Source organism: Oncorhynchus nerka, linkage group LG22 (assembly GCF_034236695.1).
Source record: "Oncorhynchus nerka isolate Pitt River linkage group LG22, Oner_Uvic_2.0, whole genome shotgun sequence".
Lineage (NCBI taxonomy): Eukaryota > Metazoa > Chordata > Actinopteri > Salmoniformes > Salmonidae > Oncorhynchus > Oncorhynchus nerka.
In genome coordinates this window covers 86,669,143-86,675,142 of record NC_088417.1, presented here as the reverse complement: position 1 = coordinate 86,675,142, position 6,000 = coordinate 86,669,143, and positions in this window count along the sequence as shown.

The following is a 6,000-nucleotide window of genomic DNA, read 5'->3' as shown; positions in this document are numbered from 1 at the left end:
CTCTCTCTCTCTCACACTCCTCCCTCTCTCTCTCTCTCTCTCTCTCTCTCTCTCTTCCTTCCCCTCTATTTCTCTGTCTCTATCTCTCTCACACTCCCTCGGTCTCTCTCTCTCACACTCCCTCTGTCTCTCTCTCTCTCTCTCTCTCTCTCTCTCTCTCTTTCCTTCCCTCTATTTCTCTGTCTCTATCTCTCTCACACTCCCTCGGTCTCTCTCTCTCACACTCCCTCGGTCTCTCTCTCTCACACTCCCTCTGTCTCTCTCTCACACTCCCTCTGTCTCTCTCTCTCTTTCCTTCCCTCTATTTCTCTGTCTCTATCTCTCTCACACTCCCTCTGTCTCTCTCTCTCTTTCCTTCCCTCTATTTCTCTGTCTCTCTCTCTCTCAAACTCCCTCTGTCTCTCTCTCACACTCCCTCTGTCTCTCTCTCTCACACTCCCTCTGTCTCTCTCTCACACTCCCTCTGTCTCTCTCTCACACTCCCTCTGTCTTTCTCTCTCTTTCCTTCCCTCTATTTCTCTGTATCTCTCTTTCTCACACTCCCTCTGTCTCACTCTCACACTCCCTCTCTCTCTCTCTCTCTCTCTCTCTCTCTCTCTCCCTCTCTCTCTCTTTCCTTCCCTCTATTTCTCTGTCTCTGTCTCTCTCACACTCCCTCTGTCTCTCTCTCTCACACTCCCTCTGTCTCTCTCTCTCTCTTTCATTCCCTCTCTTTCTCTGTCTCTCTCTCTCACACACTCCCTCTGTCTCTCTCTCTCTCTCTTTCCTTCCCTCTATTTCTCTGTCTCTCTCTCTCTCACACTCCCTCTGTCTCTCTCTCTCTCTCTTTCCTTCCCTCTATTTCTCTGTCTCTATCGCTCTCTCTCTCTCACACTCCCTCTGTCTCTGTCTCTCTCTCTCTTTCCTTCCCTCCATTTCTCTGTCTCTATCTCTCTCACACTCCCTCTGTCTCTCTCTCACACTCTCTCTGTCTCTCTCTCACACTCCCTCTGTCTTTCTCTCTCTTTCCTTCCCTCTATTTCTCTGTATCTCTCTTTCTCACACTCCCTCTGTCTCACTCTCACACTCCCTCTCTCTCTCTCTCTCTCTCTCTCTCTCTCTCTCCCTCTCTCTCTCTCTTTCCTTCCCTCTATTTCTCTGTCTCTGTCTCTCTCACACTCCCTCTGTCTCTCTCTCTCACACTCCCTCTGTCTCTCTCTCTCTTTCATTCCCTCTCTTTCTCTCTCTCTCTCTCACACTCCCTCTGTCTCTCTCTCTCTCTCTTTCCTTCCCTCTATTTCTCTGTCTCTCTCTCTCTCACACTCCCTCTGTCTCTCTCTCTCTCTCTTTCCTTCCCTCTATTTCTCTGTCTCTCTCTCTCTCTCTCACACTCCCTCTGTCTCTGTCTCTCTCTCTCTTTCCTTCCCTCTATTTCTCTGTCTCTCTCTCTCACACTCCCTCTGTCTCTATCTCTCTCTCTCTCTCTCTCTCTCTCTCTCTCTCTCTGTCTCTCTCTCTCTTTCCTTCCCTCTATTTCTCTGTCTCTATCTTCATCTCTCTGACACCACACTCTCTCTGTCTCTCTCTTTCACACTTCCTCTGTCTCTGACTCTCTCTCTCTTTCCTTCCCTCTCTTTCTCTGTCTCTCTCTCTCACACTCCCTCTGTCTCTCTCTCTCTCTCTCTTTCCTTCCCTCTATTTCTCTGTCTCTATCTTCATCTCTCTGACACCACACTCCCTCTGTCTCTCTCTCTCACACTCCCTCTGTCTCTCTCTCTCTCTTTCTTTCCTTCCCTCTCTTTCTCTGTCTCTGTCTCTCTCTCACACTCCCTCTGTCTCTCTCTCTCTCTCTCTCTTTCCTTCCCTCTCTTTCTCTGTCTCTCTCTCTCTCACACTCCCTCTGTCTCTCTCTCTCTCTTTCCTTCCCTCTATTTCTCTGTCTCTATCTTCATCTCTCTGACACTACACTCTCTCTGTCCTTTGACGTGACAAGTAGGTTGACGGTTCAGTTCATGCCCCTGCCCCTGTTAAAACTGTAGTATAATAGAGCCTATACGACACACACTTAAGGCCAGCGTTACACATAAAAACACTACCTTTGAACTGACTACAGTACAGTGTCATAAGTGCAATCTGTTCACATCCCACATTAATCATCATAGACTCTCCAACAGTCTGATTAGATGCATCTGAAGCAGTAAACTATCTTTGTCTTATCAGATGCTGAGCTTCATGTCTGTGACGGGGGTTTTCAGAGAGTAGGTGGGTGGCTGATGGTAAAATACAGAGAGATGATAAAAGATGAGAAGAGAGAGAGAAGAGAGAGAATAGAGAGAGAGAAGAGAGAGAGAAGAGAGAGAATAGAGAGAGTAGAGAGAGAGAGAGATTAGAGAGAGAGGAGCGAATAGAGACAGAAGATAGAGAATAGAGAGAGAGAAGAGAGAGAAAGAGGGAATAGAGAGAGAATAGAGATAGAGAGAATAGAGAAGAGAGAGAACATAGAGAGAGAGAATAGAGAGAACAGAGAGAATAGGAGCGAGAGAAGAGATAGAACAGAGAGAGAACAGAAAGAATAGAGAGAGAGAACAGAGAGAGAATAGAGAGAGAATAGAGAGAACAGAGAGGCAAGAAAGGGAAAGGAACAAAAAAACAAACAAAAAAAGGAGGCGTGGCTTGCAGCAATAAATCAAGTTCCAGACTAATCTATTTAGCATGCTCTCACCATTATCCTGTCAGTGAAACAGCTAATTAATGAACTGATTCGACAATGAAGAGGTTTTGAATGAGCCCATTTAGGTAATTACTACAGAGGAGCCGATCAGGCCAGTCATTTACTAGAGACTGAGAGGTCCACCGTCGACAGCTACCCTTCACTATCACCCAAAGCTTTTAGACAGTCTAAATATTCACATTTTACTGACAAAATCATGCAGCCTCCCTCGCTTTCATTTCCTCTGGGTCTGTGTTTGTGTATGTGTGTAGGTATGTAGGTGTGTAAGTATATATGTGTAGGTGTAGGTGTGTAGGTGTGTATGTGTGTAGGTATGTAGGTGTGTATGTGAGTAGGTGTAGGTGTGTATGTGTGTAGGTGTGTAAGTGTGTATGTGTGTAGGTGTGTAAGTGTATATGTGTAGGTGTAGGTGTGTATGTGAGTAGGTGTAGGTGTGTATGTGTGTAAGTGTATATGTGTAGGTGTAGGTGTGTAGGTGTGTATGTGTGTAGGTATGTAGGTGTGTATGTGAGTAGGTGTAGGTGTGTATGTGTGTATGTGTGTAGGTGTGTATGTGTGTAGGTGTGTAAGTGTATATGTGTAGGTGTAGGTGTGTATGTGAGTAGGTGTGTAGGTGTGTAGGTGTGTATGTGTGTAGGTGTGTAAGTGTATATGTGTAGGTGTAGGTGTGTATGTGAGTAGGTGTAGGTGTGTATGTGTGTATCTGTATGTGTGTAGGTGTAGGTGTGTAGGTGTGTGTGTGTGTATGCGTGTAGGTGTGTACAGTAGCTGTGTAGGTGTATGTGTGTAGGTGTATGTGTGTTTTGTGTAGGTGTAAAGCTGTGTAGGTGTATGTGTGTAGGTGTGTAGGCTATCCTACTCTTGGATGGGATTCAGTCCACTACAGTCTTCTAGTTATCTGGTATGGTAAACATTTTAATTACATGGTAAGGACCTTTATAGTCATTATTTTGTTTCTTGGGGACTCATTAAAAAAAAGCACTTTTAAGCTACCAGGTTAAAAGTGATTGGGTTCAGTACTTTGCAGTTAGGAAATGTCTTCTAAAACAGGACTGTTCAATGAACAGGACATCAGATGTAATTGTAGTAACCTAATAGTCAAGGTAAAGCAATATTAAAGCTATGCACTGCTTCACAACACCACTCTTCAACTGGGAAACATTTAATGTTCTGCCTGTTTCAAACACTATCAACTAACCTTTATTTAACTAGGCAAGTCAGTTAATTAAGAACAAATTCTTATTTACAATGACGGCCTACACCGGCCAAACCCAGATGATGCTGGGTCAATTGTGCACCACCCTATGGGACTCCCAATCATGGCCGGTTGTGATACAGCCTGGATTCGAACCAGGGTGTCTGTAGTGACACTTCTAGCACTGAAATTCAGTGCCTTAGACCTCTGACCTCTGGGGAGACTATTAACAACATGTTCTTTCAAAAGAGTTTATGTTTCTGAAAATGATTGACAAGGTAAAGAGAAAAGACAGTTCCAGCTCACTGTTTTAGGTTAAAAATAGCAACGTGCATCCTACTGTAGATGGCTTCAGAATGCTATACATCTGACATCTACTGGCTGTACCATACATACAAAGGTAATTCATTGATATATCACAGAGCAAGTTGTCATTCTTGTCATATTTGATCTCCTTAGATGCAAATGAATAGTTATCCATTGAGTTACCCCATCAGCACTGTTAACTTAGCTAGTTAAATAAAGGTTCAATTTTAAAACATTTCAAACCCTGTGATGTAGGTGTGTAGGCTATCCTACTCTTGTTTGGGATTCAGCCCACTTTACAGTCTTCTAGTTATCTGGTATGGTAAACATTTTAATGACATTGTCACCTTTTGCATGAGCAGCGCTGGACAGACAGCACATCTCTCTCTCTCTCTCTCTCTCTCTCTCTCTCTCTCTCTCTCTAACTCTCTCTAACTCTCACTCTCTCTAACTATCACTCTCTCTAACTCTCACTCTCTCTAACTCTCTCTCTAACCAGTCAATCCCACATCAATAAGTAGTTGGGCTTCGTTCATGGTGTGTCCATTCCCAGGGCCGTCTTCATTACCCCAGACTGCTCTGTGGAAAGGAGCTGAATGGGGCTGGGGTGGGATGGGCCTGGGTGGTGTTGGGGCTGATTCCGTGTGTGAGAAAGAGGAAGCCCCCCAAGTGGCACACAGTACCCCCCCCAAAAAACACCACACACAGTACCTCACCCCCAAAACACACCACATACAGGACCCACAAACACACCACACACTGTACCCTAAACCCCCCCCAAACACAGTACCCCCAAACACACTACACACGGTACCCCCAAACACACCACACACAGTACCCCCCAAACACACCACACACAGTACCCCCAAACACACCACACACAGTACCCCACCCCAAAACACACCACACACAGTACCCCCAAAACACACCACACACAGTACCCCCCCACAACACACCACACACAGTACCCCCAAACACACCACACACAGTACCCCAAAACACACCACACAGTACCCCCAAACACACACACACAGTACCCCCCCACATCACACACAGCACCCCCAAACACACCACACACAGTACCCCCAAACACACACAGGACCCCCAAAACACATCACACACAGTATCCCCCAAAACACACCACACACAGTACCCCCAAACACACCACACACAGTGCCCCCAAACACACCACACACAGTACCCCCAAACACACCACACACAGTACCCCCAAACACACCACACACAGTGCCCCCAAACACACCACACACAGTATCCCCCCAAACACACCACACACAGTACCCCCAAACACACCACACAGGACCCCCCAAAACACATCACACACAGTATCCCCCAAAACACACCACACACAGTACCCCCAAACACACCACACACAGTACCCCCAAACACACCACACACCGTACCCCGAAACACACCACACAGTACCCCCAAAACACACCACACACAGTACCCCACGCCCCCAAACACACCACACACAGTACCCCCAAAACACACCACACACAGTACCCCACCAACCAAACACACCACACACAGTACCCCCAAACACACCACACAGGACCCCCAAACACATCACACACAGTACCCCCAAACACATCACACACCACACACATTACCCCACCCCAAACACACCACACTCAGTACCCCCAAAACACCACACACAGTACACCCCCAAAACACACCACACACAGTACCCCAACCCCCAAAACACACCACACACAGTAACCCCCAAACACACCACACACCGTACCCCCTTTAAAAACACCACACACAG